Genomic DNA, 19,594 nt, shown 5'->3' on the forward strand with positions numbered 1-19,594 from the left:
AAACTAGCAAAGCCTTATGAACAAATATAAGCATGTGTATGAGTAATAAAACGAAAAATTATAATGAATAAAGTAGCTTGAAAATTATATATTTTTCTTATTTCAAACCCCAATGAATAAATGTTAAAATACAAATTTGAAAGGAATAGGTAACATTAAATTTAAATGAATGATTATTCTATTAACACAATACACAGGCAATGCAAAACCTTAACCTTTACTAATGTGAGGGGTGAGCCTGCTTCTTATTTATCAACTTATCCAATCGTGGTTCAATTGAGGACAATGCCACTCGCAATGGAGAATGAATATCCATACAATTCCTGTATTTTGTCTTAATGACACTCATTGTTGAGAAGCCAGTCTCGCAGAGGTAGGTTGAAGGAAAAGGGAGAAGAGTTTTCAGGGCAATTTCACTAAGCTCAGGATATTCTGCTTTCACTTTTATCCAAAAGGAAGCAAGTGATGTTGAAGTTTCGAAACTTGTCTTCAATCCTTCGTCAGCAGCCAGCTCCAACAATTTATCCTCCATAGTGACACTTAGGTCGAAGTCATCTCTCAGTGGCATAAACAGATTTCGGATCCATCCAGTCCCTTTCCGTGGATCTTCTTCTGCTGGAAAGTAATGCTGAAAATGATCTGCCAAATTAATCAAGTGTTCTTTGATGACATTTCTTAGAGATGCAACATTAAGGTCTTAGCCTGCATCGGCGATGACTGTTGCCAGTTGGTGAAACATGTCATAACAATCTCTTGACACTCGATTCTTCCATGCTTCTAGCTTTCGTTTTTGCCCATCGATCTTGTCTGCCATCGTAAAACACGATGCCATCCTTCCTTGCATGGAGATGTTGAGATCATTAAAGATGGCAAAGATATCAGCCAAATAAGCCAGCTTGGCTAGCCAATCCACATCTCGGAACAATTGTGACCAATTTGGTTTTTTGTCCTGAAGAAACAAGACAAGTTCGTTTCGTAGCTCAAATACTCTTGACAGAACTTTTCCCCTCGATAACCAACGTACATCGGCATGCAATAGGAACTGTTTATGATCAGCTCCCATATCATCACATAATGCTGTGAATAGTCTCGAATTTAAAGCATTTGCTTTTACATGGTTCACAATTTTTACAACCTCACTGAGCACACTATTTAGTTCTGTTGACATTTTTTTTGTTGCAAGACTTTCTCGGTGAAGGAAGCAGTGTGTTGACTTACATTCTGGGACAAGTGCCTTGATCTGGGTAACCACACCTGAATGCCGTCCTATCATTGCGGCAGCACCATCAGTACATACGCCTACACAAAACTTGAAATCCAACCCACATTTGTTAACAATATAGTCGCTTACAGTCTTGAACACTTCAGAACTAGTTGTTTTTGTTGGCAGTGAAGTAGAGAAAAAAAACTCTTCTTTCAAATCGCCCTCATGTTCACAGCGCACATACATCATCAGAACTGCCTGATTAGCAACGTCTGTACATTCATCAAGCTGCAAAGAAAAGTACTTTGCTAATTTAATCCGTCCTATGAGCTGATCTTCCATATCGTGTGCCAGATCGTAAATTCGTCGAGCTATAGTGTCATTTGAAAGTGGAACCTGAGCCACTTTCCTTGCTGCTGGCTTACCCAACATTTCTGTGCAAACATCTTTAATACAGCCTATCACTAGCGTCTCACCAATTGTGTATGGCTTTTTAGCTTTAGCAACTCGAAGTGCTACTTTATAAGAAGCCCGCAAAGCACTAGTATTTGTGTGTGACACTTCAAAGATCTGTTTCTGACGGCCTTTTAAATCAACATGCTTTCTTTCAAAGAACTCTTTCGACTTCGAACTCATTTCTTTATGTTTTGTATTTAAATGCCTTTTGAGGTTTGACGGCTTCATTGAGTCGTTAGCCAACACATCTCCACAAATAACACACTGCGGTTTAGGCACTCCCCCATCATTCGTGGCTACAAAACCGAATTGAATGTATGAGGAGTCATATTTCCGAGTAAAGCCAGTACGAATTCTTTTTGCCGGCAACACTTCGGTTTCAATTACATCGCTGTCATCTGCTTCAGAATTATTTGTGTGTTCAGCAACCGGATGTTTTGGTCTGATAAACATGTCCATTGGGCCTCGCTTTGCCATCTGTAAATTTGGGATAAAAATAATGAATATAAATTCCATAACCCGGGTATATACTTAATTTATGATATTAGGATGAAAGCCGAATAAATGCAGTGGGAATGCTTTTATTGAGAAATATTTATTTAATTGTTTAATTATTTATTTGTTTTAATTACTTTTATGTGGAGAAATACAAATGATACTAAAGCAAATACATCATAAATAGTGTGAACCAGCCTTTAAAATTATTAGTACTTACTATTTCTGATCAGTGGGTTGGGACGTGGTCCCAAATGACAAACACGCAGATGCTCTCTGTTCCACTTCTTGATGGTAACTAACTGACTGCTCCACACGTGTGGATCAAGGTTGCCAGATGTGTGATATGTTTCATGGCTGCCACTCATAGTAAAAAATCGGCCAAATCTTTTAATTGGATGCATACGTTTAATGTTTCCAAAATTAATTAACTACCATACTGTATTCTCATTCCAATTATTATTTTTTTTGGGGGGGTCTCATGCGTATTCAGTTCACTGTTTTGCTGTTCATTATATCGCATTCCTTAGTTGGATAGCAATGACTTTTAACATGAGTGAGTAAATGAACAATGTAGCCATAATAATACAAATCTCCGCGTACCGGCAGACGATGGCTCGCGTACCGTCACCGGTACGCGTACCACACTTTGAGTAGCACTGGCTTAGAAGGTCATTGATGAACAGAAGGGAGAGAGTTGGGAATGGGAACATCTGAGGAACACCACTATTGATATCTCTAGGAGAAGAACGATGGTTATCTACAACAGCAGCTAAAGAACGATCAGAAAGGAAACTAAGAGGAAGGCCCAGATAGATGCAAAGAAAACGTAAGACGGCAGTTTGGAAATTAAAGATTTATCCCAGACTTAATCGATAGCCTTTGAGAAGTCAATGGGGTGCTTTCAAAGCTAGTATCCGGTAGAGGACATTGCCGACTCCATTTTAACACAGTCCCGCGCTGTTTAGAAAGCCTATTTCTCACTATTTAATATCTACACTGTTGTATGAAACTGTGAATCACAGTAATGTCACATGCTGTAATATGAATAATACAAACAGAAAACGTAACTATAACGTAGTGTGAAATGTTTTAGCTATCATATACGAAAATTAAATATTTGCTGATGGCAGCCCCACCATATTACTGGTCCTATAATATTATATTTCTACTACGTGGTGGAAGTTTGGTTCTTGTTATATGGTTGGCTCAGACTGTAAATTAAGCCTTGTGGGTATCTTGACTCATTCAGTCTCTATGTTGGCTTGATAGTGGTATTCAACATTTTGCCCACCCAAGTGTTGCGTACGCAGCACAGGACAGTCTCCTGCTTTGTTTTAAAGTTCTTTTTCATTCCATAGTTACTTACCTTGAACTCCTCTACATCCAGCTATGCAGATAGCGAATAACTTGACTCTTTATATTTGTAGTGAAGGCAGATGTCTTGGCTTGCTTTTCTTTGAACGTGTGTCCTCATCCTGGTTTTGGGACAATCTCCTAGACCGGATGATATGTGATGATGAATGCCAGTATTTAATCACCATTAAATTTAAGCCAAGATAGAGACTAAAGTCAAAATACCCACTAGGCTTAATTTACAGTCTGAGCCAACTATATGTCAAGAACAAAACTTCCACTACCAGGTAGAAATATAATATTACAGGACCAATAAAATGGTGGGGTTGCCATCAGCAAATATTTCATTTCCTTATAATTATGATAAATAGAGCAATTCACACTATGTTATCATTACGTTTTCAGTTTATAATATTTATATTATGGCATGTGACATTAACATAATTCTCAGTTTCACACAACACTGCTGACATTTAACAAAGAGAAACAGGCTTTTTAAACAGTGTGGGACTGTGTTAACCTGGAGTTCGGACTGCCCTCAATTGGGTTAGAGCTCTTCAGAAGCACCCCATTGGAATGGCAAAGCTTTTGCCAAAGTCCCGAAAGGAGGATAGCCAGGAGTCTGAAAGGTAGATGAGAAGATCGCCAGTTGAGTGTCCCTGACGGAGCGCATGCTGATGATGAGAAAGAAAGTTGTGATAGGAAAGGTGCTTTAATTTGTTTTATTATAAAAACAGATTCAAAACTTTTGATATTCAGGATGTTAAAGCAATTGGACGGTAGTTAGAGGGTTGGGAATGGTCACCCTTCTTTGGGACAGGGTGAATGAGAGCAAGTTTTCAGTAACAAGGAGGGAGGGGGAAGTAATTGGATAACTGGATAGAATTAGGGAGGGAAGGAAAGCCTGGGGGAGAAAGATGTGGAGGAAGTGATGGAACGCTGAGAGAGAGAGAGAGAGAGAAAGAGAGAGAGAGAGAGAGAGAGAGAGAGAGAGAGAGAGAGAGAGAGAGAGAGAGAGAGAGAGAGAATACTGGACAGGAAGAAGAGAGAGGGCATATGCACAGAAGTACAGTTCATGAGGACAACAAGAGGGACCCCCTCAGGTCCCATCAGGCCTTATCAGGACTGAGACTAATGATAGCAGAAAATATATCAATAGAAAAATTTTTAATGTCAGCCATGGGGAAGTCAGAGAAGGGAAGTGATGGAGGAACAGCCTCAAAATTGTAAGGTTCAATTAAATATGTATATGGGAAGAGTTCTTGTTTATCAGTAAAAGTAACAGCTGCAGAGTCATCAGAGGGAAAAGAGGAAGGAAGGATGATGAAGCAAAGTTATTAGAAAGGTTTTGGGTAAGGTGCCAGAAGGAGCAGGAATTATTTGAGTTGGAGGGTTCACAGCATTTAGTGCGAATGAAATTATTTTTAGCTGAGTGAAGAACAGACTTAACACAATTCTGGGCAGAAACATAAAAGAGATGAGATTCAGGGGTAGGTTAACTCCTAAACCTTTTGTAGGCCTTGTTGTGGACAGCATTAGAACATGAGTGATTAAACTAAGTATTTTTTTAGCTTTGGTAATGGGATAAAAGAATGAAATGTGTAACTTCATGCCATAGAGAATAATTTCTGCAATGTGCATGATACACTCAGATGGCTCTTGAATATGGAAGTAATAATCATTCCAGGGAAAATCAAAGACGTATTGCGTCAGGGCCTCCCAATCAGCAGCTCCAGAGTGCCACAGCCACTGCTTCTTAGGAATGTTCACAGGCCTGACTGGAGCTATAGGACAGGTTAAGGTGTTAAGGTTGAGATCGGAGGAGCCCAACAGAAAGAAAAGATTAACCGTGTACGCAGACGGATTATTTGTAAGGAAGAGGTCAAGTATGTTTGTACTCTCCTCAAGGCGTTCAGGGATACAAAATACTGTAGGGTGCTGTACAAGCTGCTCTAGGTCATATATATATATATATATATATATATATATATATATATATATATATATATATATATATATATATATATATATATATATATATGTATATATATATATATTAATGCGAGGAAGAAGCAACCAAATGCTAGGACCTCACAAATCAGTTCCTTCCAAGAAAACAACAAAAACAATGCAAAAGAGGGCCAAATTCAAGATCCGTTAATTTCGAAATGTCTGGACACACTACATTTGAAAGACTGGAGATCACAGGAAGTAGGAAATACAGACAGAGGGAGGCAGTTCCAGAGAACGGTTAACTCTTGCATTAAAGAGGTGGACTGAAAAGAGATGACAGTTTGTTGCTAAACGGGTGCTACGCACCCGTCTTAGAGGTAGAGGGGTGCAAGCAGAGAGTTCAGAGGAGCAGTGACCATTGAAGTAGCGATTGAAAATAGATAAAGAGGCAACAGTGTGGCGAAGAGACAGAGGTTGAAAAGAGGAGAGTTAATGAGACCGAAAGCCTTTGACTCCACCCTGTTGAGAAGACCTGTATGTGGGGAGCCTCCACACACATGAGAGTTGTACTCTACACAGGGGCGAATAAAACCCACATATAAAGTCAACAACTATGCAGGGCTAAAGAAGGCATGGAGTTGGCTTAGCACATCTCATCTCTTGGAAGCAGATTTTACAACAGATGAAATATGATCTTTCCAAGACAAATCCTGAGTGAATGAAACCCCAAGCATGTTCAAGGATGATGCAGGATTGAGCTGGATAATATTAAACATTTGTAGGAACTCCTGTGGAAGATTTTATTGGGTTGATAGGTGTAAAAACTGAGTCTTTGATGCATTAAAAAACAAGATTTTTTGTTTTTACCCCAGTCAGAGATATGAGCCAAGTCGGACATTAGGTGTGCCATAGCCTCATCCCTTGTTTGTTGAAGTAACTGCTGAGATGGACGTTGCGAGATCCGAATGGAAAGGTGAAGGGTGGAATCATCAGTGTATGAGTGGATAGGGTTAGATGTACAGTACAGCTTAGAAAATCATTGATGAATAAAAGGAAGAGAATTGGTAATAGGACAGAGACCTGAGGAACACCACCATTGATAGATCTAGGAGAAGAACGATGGCCATCTACAACAGCAGCTATAGAACGTCCAGAATGGATGCTGTAGATGAAGACACAGATAGAGAGATGGAACCCGTAAGAGGGCAGTTTGGAAATTAAAGATTTATGCCAGACTCAATCGAAATGATAGAAAAGATAAAGGCTTCTTCACCAGGTGAATCAGTGATAGAAGAGTAGAACCAAAGGTGGTGGCGAACTTTGGAATCGTCTTGTATGGAGATTTCAGAGAGAGGAGAAATTGATAGGATGTGTTCCGTCTCAGAATTAAGATTGTCTAAGAATTTTTCATAATCATTAGAATCACTGGATAAGTTAACATCACGGATATATTTCGTCGAGTATGGGAGGATAGCTGAAGCCGGAAAATAGACAATTCAGAAGATTCAAGTTCATGAACAGGACAGCACTAAATGTTGATGCATACATACACACAACAACGACCTTTGGCTTTGAAGTGAGTATAGAGAAAGTAGGAGGATACAGAGAAAGATGTTAGATATATTGCCTTCATGCCTTCAATAACCTCCTCACAAAAAGAAATAATCTCTAAGTGAATGAAATTGACTGGAGTTAAGAAAAACTAAATATTTCGTCATCAGATTCAAGAGGTTAATTTACTTTTACAGAGGATGAACTGAGGAAGGAAAATAATCAATAAATAACGAGAATCCATACACCACATTACTGGTGTCCTCCATTAACCAGCCCCGTACCGACCAGTTTATTACCCAACCCACCCCCCAAACCCGACACCTTTTTTTTTGGCTCAAACCTCCGCTTTTTATGAGAAACATCGAAAATTCATAGAGAAATCGCTCTCCTGAGGTTTTAAATACCGCTACAGGTAAGAGTACCCTCACCTGGCTAAGTTTTCAATGGCGTCTGGCTCCTGAGAAAACGAGTTCTATGGGAGAGGTAACTATTCCAGACCATTCATAAACTGTATTTTTTTTTTTTATTTGCTACGAATTTCTATGTAGTACAAGAGTATATTGGTTCTCACACAGTAATATAGGCGATATAAATGTTGTTTCACTCACCAAACCCCGCCTTTTTTGGCGACATTACCTGCTCATCACTTCTCATCGTTTCTTCCTCTAACGGCACATAAACTTTGTCCTCCACATTGTCGTCAATTGGGGAATCACTCTCGCCTTGAATTTCGTACTGTGGCGCGACATATCTTTACTGGCCAGGTCACTGGTAACAGGTGAGTAGCCGAGACAATGGCGTGCGGGGGGGGGGGGGACGAGGAGTAAGGCATTTCCCTGCCTGGCATCGGGTAGAGGAAGGTGTCCCATTTATACGTACCAAATATCACGTGCGAAATTCAGAAAATGTGCAAACGCCGGACCTTGTAATAGCAAAACGTTCATCATACATTGTCGGGACTGACGGTGAAAAAAAGTTGCAATGTGCATCGTACGCTGTGGATACGGGGCGGGTTAATAAAAAGTCTGTAACGGTTGGACTTGAACTGCTGTAGGTTGAAGTTTTGGGGGGGAACTATTCTGGGGAAGCAAGCTCCAAAATAATACAGTTTGGGTAACAAAGGAATTTTGATAGGCAGAATTCTGCAATATGACAATGTGAAAGTCTAGTCATGAGCGTTATCAGATACCTGTGTAGCACGGAGGAAGGCGTGGAGAGGTAGCACAGTGGATGCAATTTCAGAGCATTTGCCATAAAAGTATCAGTAAAATAATGCAAAGGAAGCAACATTCCTTCCTTTCATCCACCCCTCTCCAGGTGACAACTCGACTTGCCTGGAACCACTGTCTGACTCACTTCTTCACTTCTGCAACATTCGCGGCCTCTCCTCAAACTTTCACTTTGTTGAACACCACCTCTCTTCCTCTTAACCTCACTTTCTTTTTTTTAACAGAGACTTAGCTGTCTGAGGCAACTGACAGCAAGCCCTTTTCTGTATCCTCCTACTTTCTCTATACTCATTTCAAAGCCAAAGTGGCTATTGTGCATATGTAAACAACGACTTATCTTGCTCTCGTGTTCCTGAACTTGATTCTTCTGAATTTTCTACTCTCTGTCTTGCTCCCTCATGTCATTCTCTAACTAAATATATATGTGCTGTTTATGTATCCCCTAATTCTACTATCAAAAATTCTTTGACTATCTTACTTCTACAATGGAAATAATTCTATCCAGTTCTCCTTTCTCTGAAATCTCCATTCTAGATTTCAATGTTCACCACCACCTTTGGCTCTCCTCTTCTTTCGTTGATCCACCTGGTGAAGAAGCCTACATCTTTTCTATCCTTAATGACCTAAAGCAGCTTGTACAGCACCCTACCCGTATCCCTGACTGCCTTGGAGAGAGCTCCAACATACCTGACGTCTTCCTTACAATCCTTCTGCTTCCACTTAATCTTTTCTCTCCGTTGGGCTCCTCCTATCACAACCTTATTGCCTTAACCTGTCCTATTGCTCCAGTATGGCCTGTGGACCCTCCAAAAAAATATCAACTGTGGCACTTTGGAGCTGCGGATTGGGAGGCCCTCAGGCAGTAGTTCTATGATTTTCCCTCGAATGATTATTGCTTCCATGGCCGGCAGCCATCTGAGTGTACCTTGTGCATTACGGAGGTTATTCTCTTAGCTATGGACCCATACATTCCTTTCTCATATCCTCTGACTATTGCAAAAAATCCTTGGTTTAATCACGCTTGTTCTAATGCTGTCCATAACAAGGAGAGGGCCTATAGAAGGTACCAGAGCCAACCCACCCCTGAATCACATCTTTTTTATGTTACTGCCCAGAATCGTGCTAAGTTTGCTCTTCGCATTCCTAAAAAAAAAAATTTATCCGCACTAAATGCTCTCAACTCTCCAACTCGAATTCCTCCCGCTCCTTCTGGCACCTTGCCAAAAACCTTTCTAACAACTTCACCTCATCATCCTTCCCTCCTCTTTTCTACACTGATGGCTCTGTACCTATTTCTTCTACTGATAAAGCAGATCTCTTTGCTCAGACTTTCTTCCCCAATTCCACCCTAGATGATTGTGATGTTCCTCCATCACTTCCCCCCCTCTGACTTCCTCATGGCTGACATTAAAATTTCTTCAGCTGATGTATTTTCTGCCATCACTGGCCTCAATACTAACAAGGCATATGGACCTGATGGAGTCCCTCCTGTTGTCCCCAAGAACTGTCATTCTGTGCTTACACCCTGCCTAGCTAAACTCTTTCGCCATTGTCTTTCTACTTGTACCTCTCCTTGCTGGAAGTTTGCTCTCATTCAGCCAGTCCCAAAGAAGAGTGACCATTCCCAAACCTCTAACTATCGTTTAAATGCTTTAACATCTTGTGTCTCAAAAGTTTTCAAATCTATTATTAACAGAATAATTTTAGAGCAACTTTCCTATCACAACCTTCTTTCTGAACGTCAGTATGGGTTCCATCAGGAACGCTCCACTGATCTTCTCACCTACCTTTCAGACTCTTGGTCATCCTCCTTTCAGGACTTTGGCGAAAGCTTTGTCATTGCGCTGGACATCTCAAAGGCTTTCGATCGAGTCTGGCATAAATATTTAATTTCCAAACTGCCCTCTTTGTACTGTATCTGTGTCTTCACCTACAGCTTCCTTTCTGTTCGTTCTATAGCCGCTGTTGTAGACGGCCATCGTTCTTCTCCTAGATCTATCAATATTGGTGTTCCCCAGGGCTCTGTCCTATCACCAACTCTCTTCCTTTTATTCATCAATGATCTCAGCTGTACATCTAACCCTATCCATTCGTATGCTGATGATTCCACCCTCTACCTTTCCATTCGGTTCCCACAACGTCCATCTCAGCAGTTACTTCAACAAGGGAGAAGGCTAAGGCACACCTAATGTCTGACTTGGCTCGTGTCTCTGACTGGGATAAAAAATAATCATGTTGTTTTTAATGCATGAAATGCTCAGTTTTTACGCCTATCAACCCGACAGTATCTTCCACAGGAGTACCCTTTAATGTTTAATAATATCCAGCTCAATCCTGCATCATCCTTGAACATGCTCGAGGTTTCATTCACTCGGGATTTATCTTGGAAAGATCATATTACATCTCTTATAAAATCAGCTTTCAAGAGATTAGGTGTGCTAAGCTGTCTCCTTACCTTCTTTAACCCTGCACAGATGTTGACTTCATACACGGGTTTTATTCGGCCCTTTGTAGAGTACAACTCTCATCTGTGGGGAGGCTCCCCACATACAGCTCTTCTCAATATGGTGGAGTCAAAGGCTTTTCGTCTCATTAACTCCCCTCCTGTTAATGGCTCCCTTGAACCTCTGTCTTTTCGCTGCATTGCTGCCTCTTTATCTCCTTTCTATCGTTACTTCCATGGTCACTGCTCCTCTGAACTCTCTGCTTGCATCCCTCCGCCTCTACGACGTGTGCGTAGCACCCGTCTAGCAGCAAACGCTCATCCCATTTCTGTCTGACTCCTAATGCAAGAGTTAACCGTTACTCCCAGTCCTTCATTTATGCAACATGTCATCTCTGGAACTGTCTCTCTGTGTCTGTATTTCCTACTTCCTATGACTTCCAGTCTTCCAAACGCAGTGTATCCAGGCGTCTCGAAATGAACGGATCTTGAATTTGGCTTTTTTTTTTTTTCCTTGGAAGAAACTGTAATGCGGGCTTCTAGCCTTTGTTTCTTTCTTCCTCGCATAAAAAAAAAATGAAGGGGAGGTAGTTCATTTGTAACAGCAAGATTATTAATAAGCCTTACAGCTCTATTCAGAATTTTGTACAGTTGTTTTAGTGCAACCTCTCCACGTCCACTCCACAAGGGTGAGGGATATTCCAGCTGAGAACACACATGACTTGTAAATTACAGCTAACTGCTCCAAGTTTCTCTGAAGCGGTTTTAGCAAGTGATCTAACATGACAGGTTCTGCTATGGCTATTGTTAAGTGTAACACCGAGAATTTCAATACTTTTAGATATACGAATATTAGTAGCAATGAACGTAATATAGAAATCAGGCAATATCCGTCTATCAGTAAATTGTATATACTCGTATTTGGTCTCCCTAGCATTAAATGAGACAGTGTTATTTTGTCCCCATTCTATGATCTTCGATAAATCTAGATTTATGGAGAATAATCTAGATTTATGGAGAGTGCTGCGCTGTGTTGCGATTTAGAGATATTAAACTTTGTGAATGGATGTTTACGAGTAAGTATGAAGGAACTGTGAAAGTGTTGAGTCATCTGCATATGAGTGAATGGAGTTATGGGTGGTAGATAAGTAATTACGAATGGGGTTGGAGCCATGATTGATCCTTATGGCACGCTGACACTAATCCAGTGGAAACAAGAATATACATCATCTGCCTTTACTCTGATGTTTTTGTTGCTGAGATACGAAGAAATCAGTGGAACCAAACATGATAGGTCATAGTAAGGGAGGTTGGATAGCAGGGAATGGTGCCACAGTCTATCAAAAGCTTTAGAAATATCAAGAGCCACTGCATGGGTTTCTCCATGTTAATCAATTGACTGATGGATGGTATGAGTAATGAGAATGAGTATATCAACAGTGGATCTTTCGTGACGAAAAGCATACTGTATGTCATTAATTATGCTTTTGATTCAAGATATTTAACAATATGCTTACTTATTACCATCTCATAAACTTTATCAAGAGAAGATGTTGATAGCTATTAGTCAGTAATCAGAGGGGTAAGAGGAACTTCCTTTCTTTGGGACTGGGTGGATATTGGCTTCTTTCCAAGAATTAGAGAAAGAAAAAGTACAGATACATAGTCTAAAGAACCGGAGCAAATTCTGAAAAACAATTTTTCAAAACGACTGGAGGAAATCTATCTGGACTTGCAGCTTTGTTGGTTGGTAATTTTCTGGGGTGGATCTTAAGTAGCAACTTTGTTTCATAAATGGAGCAATTTCGGGAGAGTCGAGCTCTATTGCAGGGAAGTTCTGACTAACTTCCTCTAAGGTAGAATTTCTGGCAAGTGCACTGGCAAGGATGTTCGCTTTTCCACACAGGTCATTTATAAATTTTACCATCTGAAGAGTTTAGTGGACGAAAGGGTGATGACTTATTTGAGCTGGTATTGAAGTAATCGAGAGCTGACCAGAATAGTCTGATGTTATTAGGATTATTGTTTGGATGTATGGTTGTGAAGAAAGTTTTATGTTACGATATTTATTACCATTTCTGCATGATTTCTCACAATTCAAAATTGGCTGAGGGATTCAGGTGTTTTTTGTATTTTAAATAAAAGTTATATGCTAAGGACTTTCGTGTCGTTGCCCTGGCACAACTTTTGTCAGACCATTTTGGGAACTCCGATCTTTTAGAAAATTGTTGACTGGGTATGAACAGTTCCTTACCAGTTTGTATTAAGTCATTGCAATTGCACTGTAAAGTGTCACTACCAGAAACCCATTTGTCATGTCACAAATGAGAAGTGAACCAGTGAGTCAGCTTCTGTGGTTTGGAGTGTGAGCCGATCTTGGGACAATGGAAGAAATACTTCATCTTTCCTCTCCCTTGTCATAGCAGTCTCTGATTCGGTGCCAGTGTAAGAAGCTCCTCCGTAAAACAATCCCACTGATCTATTTACGCACAGACAAATCCATGCTCTGTTCTATTCCCAGCACCTTACAGAGCCTCTCTGTACATACCACCGGCCCTTTGGTCACATAACCAAAGAAAGTACGACAATTAAGGCACAGTAACAGACGGAAGTCCCACGCCTTACAGCAAACAACCAAATGTAGCGAAAGTTAGTGCCATCAAACGCACATATTCAGCATCTGCAGAGCCTCCTTTAGTCACTGTGAACACATTAAATAGTGACCATGTCATGACCATTATTTGTAAAACAGAAAACATAGAATTACCTCCCCCATAGATAACCGAGTATCAGTAAACATAATACTAGATAATCCATTCGGTATGATAAATAATAACTCCTTAATACACCAGAACTACTACTGTCAGACTACAGTTGTGTGGAGTCGAATGCACAAGAGTCGAGATAACTGCATAAAAGTTCATATTTTACAACTCAGATCAAACCACTACATTTAATATTACCAAAAACATTAGGTTACAAAGGCAAATGCAATTCTGTATCATCAAAGTTTAAAGGAACACAACATAAAAGATCCATTTCCTAAATTTAGAATTACTATTAACGATTAATTTACTGCAGTAATGCTTGGAATTAAACGGTGCGAGATGACAAATAGCACTACTGTAGAATTATGTATTAGAGAGTTAATAAATATGGTAAAACTGTCTTTATTATAACATTTTATCGATTACGACCTTTTATTCAAACAACAGTGTCGTTTTGCTTCGTGAGAGAGTTGCAACATTTTTTTTTTCTTTGCTGTGTGCACTTTTACGTCTTTTTCTGTCAACATGTATATTTCCTTCATGCTGCAAAACTAGCCTCGTTCAGCCTGTCTCAAGGCAGGATTAGCACTCCCAACCCTCTATTACCAAACTGCATCAATCTTGTCTTTCTAAAGATTTTTCAACTCCTTATCTTCGAGTGGAGTACTGGTACTCTCAAGCTTGTTCTCTAGGTGGTTACGGGTGAAGCACATATGCTTATTCCAAAAACTTATAGTTACTGAAATATTCCCGTATCAGATGTGCCCATGTTGTTAAAATCCCGTTAGTCACGGGGTTAATCTGTCCATAAAAGGAAGATTTCTTTGACATAAGTCTTTTCATAACTTTCTTTTTGATCATTAGTATGAGTTCTGCCAGTGTTCATTCACTAGCGGTCTAACATCCTCTCTGACGATTGGTCATTCTCGCTGGAGATTTTGGTGAAATCTTTGTTGTTCCACTATTATCTCAAAGGCCTTCCATAGAACTGACACAAGACTCTCTCTCTCTCTCTCTCTTTCTCTCTCGTGTTCTGGCCACTGCTCTACTGAACTTCCTTTTTGCATTCCTACCCATTAGAGCGGGCACACAGCACCTGTTTATGTACAAACTCTCACCCAGCTCTCTAGTACAACAATCAACTAGTATCTTATTCTAAGTACTTCATCTTCACAACTGTTCGTGCATCTGTTTTCCTCAGTCTATCTTACTCACTGCCAATACTGTAATATCCATTTTTTTAAAGCAACGTGATCATTCCTCTCAAAATTTAATAATCGTGAATATTACTTTCATGTTTTCACCCCCCCCCCCTTTTAAGGCTATTAAGCTCTAACCTTTGGTTTCATTCCTTTCTGCTTAAAGCAAAGAAAGGAAGAAAAAGACAGACAGGCAGAAAAGAACACCAATTTACGTCACCAGTTTCGTGGGGTTAACTCCAGTCCAATGATGCACATTTTGTTTTATTGTGATTGCCACGAAATAATTAAAATCAACTTAGGAAATGCTTTTTGTATCGAAACAGTTTAATGATGGCCATATCTATCCCCTCTAGCTTTAAATAAATCTCGCTTAAGCTGAATACAAAATTGAGTGATAATGATAACAAGAATAAACCTAAAAATGTTTCATTCGAGTGAAATTGTTTACCGAATATTTGTTTATCATGTTAACGTACCGCTGGAGGTGAGTAAGGGCCTGGACGAGAATGTCTGGTGTGAGAGGCTTGGCTGTGTTGAAGGTCAGAGCCATTATGGCCCTTCTAGTGCCGCGGAGACTGTACAAATAATCTATGTGAGCCTCTCTGCTCACGGGGAAGAGCCACTCCCCGTCTTCTTCCTTGGCCAGTCTGAGTGAAAAGAAAACGCAAAGGCTTAAAATTATGCCTGTAAAAAGTAAGAAATTCATCAGGGAAGATAATCAGTTTTGCTAAATTCGCCATTATTTTCCGCTGGAATACGACATGCAACAAGCGATTTTACATCTGACACCATTGCCACTGCTGGATGAACTGGGACAAGGAGGATACAGTCTTTGTCCTGCAGTATAACCAGCCCGTGTATCGAACCGAACTTCTTCCAGTTGCCAGCGGGATACCCTACTGCTGCTACATGAATTCCCCACAACAAGAGAACGTGGAGAGAGAAGAGCATAACATCATCGTTCATTATCATCATCTTATAATCTAATTTCCATAACACATAGGATGGATGAGGGTATATTAACGTAAGAAAAAGGAAGTAATATTATTCAGTCAGAGGATACTAGTTTACATTCATTCTTGGTATCCCCTTGCGACCCGACTGAGCCTGGGGTTAAATATTTGAACCGGAGAGATCACATATAGCCTTCACTTACCCCTTCACTGCTCCAGTGATTTCCTAATTAAATCCCCCGATTACAGCAAGACGTTACAGGAAGTGATGAAATTTAAAATAACCTGTATTTTGAAATATTATGACAAAGAATTGCCAAATATTTCTTTCCTTCTCAGAATATCATGTAGGAGTTTCATTAATTCAGACCCAAAGGTAATAATTTATTGAAAATTTATCATGGCAGATTCCATAATTATTGAGTCATTCATCATCTAACTCTTTTCTGCCTCATCAGGAGCGAACGGGCCCACGGCCAGACTATTCAGTTTTAAAACTTAAAGCGAGAGTGACGCGCCATACTCTCCTCCATATGACCAAGAAAACCCAAACCTTCCACGGGTGTAAACTCTCGGGTTACATTCGCTTGGAGTTCCTTACCCAACTAGACTACCAGGCGACCAATTACATATAACAGGGAAAATTCCTAATGGTATTTTTCAAGTGAAAAACTGTGCCTACGTATGAGGTATTTAATATTATTATTATTATTATTATTATTATTATTATTTAATATATCCTTGAACAACTGAAAAGCATTTCATGGGCATCGAATTTGGGGGACAGAAGACAAAGAGATGAAATCTCTTCTTCTCATAACACTGAGTTTATCCAATGCTACGTGTGTACTGTGCCATACTTTATTCACACTAAAATTAATTTCGAATAATTGATTGCAGTTACATTTTACAAAGCATGTTAAAAAAAAAAAAATCCTCCATAAATTACATTATCCACTTAACATATACAACCCTTATTTTTTAAATGAATCACAAAAATGGGCAGGAGCATATTAGTCTTTTAATGTACTATGAGGTTTGATAAGTTTCCGTTACCACTTCCGAGCTCTTCTCCTGAGAAATCTTTTTCTCCTGAGAAAACATTTGCCATTATACTTCTGTGAGCTGAGTTTACCACAGGAAAAGGAAGGGCATTTTGTAATTAATTCGACACTTTTCTAAATAACCTGGAGATTCACGTGAATTCTAGAAATAGCATGTAAACAGATAGTCTGAGCCACGGTCCGGTAAAACAGGTCACCAAGTTGGACTGTTCAAATAAGTCTCGCATGAGGTCACACTCTCCACTGACTCTGGGGTCCGCCAACCTGTACTTTATTTCCACGGCACTGTTTATCTTTATATTTATTTTGTTTATTAGTTGTTAGGTCCGTTTCCTATATATTATTCTAAGCTGGATATTTTATTCACACCCAATGAAAGATTTTCTTCCTGAAGGTGATTGGTTTCCTCTTCTAAGCTCTTTACAGTCATTACTGTAATCACATGTTGTGATACAGGTCTCTTCATTTCTGTTTGTTTTACCAGTGCTGTCATCTGTTCGGTATCAAAGCTGTTTAACATCTCTGTTAATGTTCTGATCAGTCCACCTTTATCTCCTCTTGCAAATCTCCCATTCAACTCCTGTGGTACCCTGGTCACTGAAACATTGACTAATGAAACATTACTCGTACACAACTTACAAAGCATGTTTATCCCTTTCCGTACGGTAAATAGTGATTTCCTCAGTCAGTATCATTTTATATCAACCAGATCATACCGTATCGCACAAATAATGCTATACCAACACACAGATTGCTGTACCTTCACGAATAATTCTGTGCCCGCACAAATAATGCAATTTCTGCACACATAATGCTGTACCTTCACACTTAATGTTGCAGCCTCATTCACACAACTCTACTTCACAACACATTTCTGTACACTCAAATTACAGTACACACCTCTATTGCTGTACCTTCACAAATACAGTAGTGCCATACCCTGATACATAATGCTGTACCTTTATAAATAATGTGACACCTTCTCACGCACACAGCTCTGCCGCATTACATATTGATCTAAACATACACACACGTTCATTTCTGTACCTTCAAAACAATGCTTCATCCCCACGCACATAGCTCTGCCTCACTACATATTGCTCTACCCTCACATACAGTATACACACCTCTGTTGTTGTATCTTCAAAAATAAAATTGCTCCCTCACACACAGTTCTGTCTCACTACATATTGCTCTACCCTCACATACACACGCACTTCTACTGCTGTACCTTCACAAATAATGCTGCACCCTCACACACACACAGCTCTGCCTCACTACATATTGCTCTGCTCTCACATACACACACCTCTCTACCACTACACATAGACGAAATCATTAAATACTGTAGAATAGTTGTATACCAGTGAAACTAACCATCTGGCAAAAATGGAGATGAGACACCTTCCTTCTTCAGTGTTCCTTGACTTATCGGCCTTTCAGTACCAAGTAATTGATATTTCATGGCATATTCTTATAATATTCAGTGAAGTGTATACAGCATAAGAGTTACTTGTTTACATTCACTTTCTGCACGACGACAAACGTTTACCACTTCTCTCTGTATGTTTTTTTTCTCTTGGAAAACTAAAATATTGTACTGAATTTCTCTGCCTTTTGTCTTGGGCTTGGTATTAAATCAACCACATGGAGAACAATTACTTGGTACTTGTGTTTTTTTGAATTACATGAACGTAAGACAAACGAAAAATTACAGAGTAGCCACATAGTTCTATGCCTGGATAAAACTGAGAGCGGGATACACTCAGCCAAGCGAGTGGCAAGCGTGACGTCATGACTTCCTCTTTGTCCCTAGGGACCTGCGTATCGGCTAACGTGATTTACTGGGCCGTGGTCTGAGCCCACCCGCACTTGGGCGCTCAGGACGACGACAGTTTCCAGCGATGGGTGAGGGATTTTAGGCGGTGGCTGAGATGTCAGATACTGTCCTGTGTGGGGACCTCGGGAGTTCTGGAGGTTGTTTTCAAGTGACAGAAATGTTGTTTACTTGTGAATTAAATGTTTTCTTTTTTTTTTCAGACAATAATCGTCATAAGCTCTGGTGTAATAAGCGATCGACAAGAGTTATCAGTTCAGACTATAACTGCGAATGGCACATTCGGCACATCTACGGTATATGCTCTAACGTACTACTGCTCATCCCCTCATTTCATATACTACTTAGCCCACCTCCTTACTTCGGTCGAGGGCGTGCTGATCACCTCGCTTTCTCTACTACTCCAACAGGCCCACCCCTCCATTCGTCGGGATAACAATTTTACGTGCTGCTGTGAGCGGGTGGGATGATCTGGTGATTCTGGGTGCTGCTCAGGCAAAGATGGGAGTGAGGGTGTTTTAGTGATCAGGCGATTTTTGAAGGAAGGTATTGTGTGACACCGTCATGGAGAGAGCTGTGGTAAGTTATTAGATGATATTCTGTAAAGGGTGTGAGCCTAAGCCCAGGTAGTTAGGTGAGGAGGGTTTGTGGCATTATGCTACTGATCGTTGATGGACGGTGGTGGATCGTGTGTAATTGGATGATGTTATTTTTTTCGCCATTCGGTTCTGATTTAACTACAGGATGTGAGAGGATGACAACGTAAGTCCTCGTTTGTGCTGCAATATTGTTTTTGAGTTTCCTTTCATCATAATGTAGGTGACGACATTGTTAAGCTACTCTGACTGCCTACTAACATGAAACACTAAAAGCAGATATAATTTCTTTTATTCAGCTAGCATGATGGGACAGCCCTCTTTGTGGATAACGTGGTTAAAGTAATCGATTAGCGTTTTGTATGCCCTAGTGGTGATATTCTGTTCGAAATTGAGGTTTGGATCCATTTCAGGGTACCCCTCACTATTCAGGTAAGCACTGGCATAGGTGATATTACAGTGATTGAATGTAGCATATTATTGC

The 19,594-nt window shown here is 40.0% G+C and overlaps 1 pseudogene; it reads right to left on the reverse strand.

The window, feature by feature from the left end:
• Positions 1-220: 220 nt before the first annotated feature.
• The window catches only part of LOC145391710 (SCAN domain-containing protein 3-like), a 29,022-nt pseudogene continuing 9,648 nt past the window's right edge, over positions 221-19,594 (reverse strand).

Source organism: Coenobita brevimanus, chromosome 2, assembly GCF_032717465.1.
Source record: "Coenobita brevimanus isolate Jiangsu-jjx chromosome 2, ASM3271746v2, whole genome shotgun sequence".
Classification (NCBI taxonomy): Eukaryota; Metazoa; Arthropoda; class Malacostraca; order Decapoda; family Coenobitidae; genus Coenobita; species Coenobita brevimanus.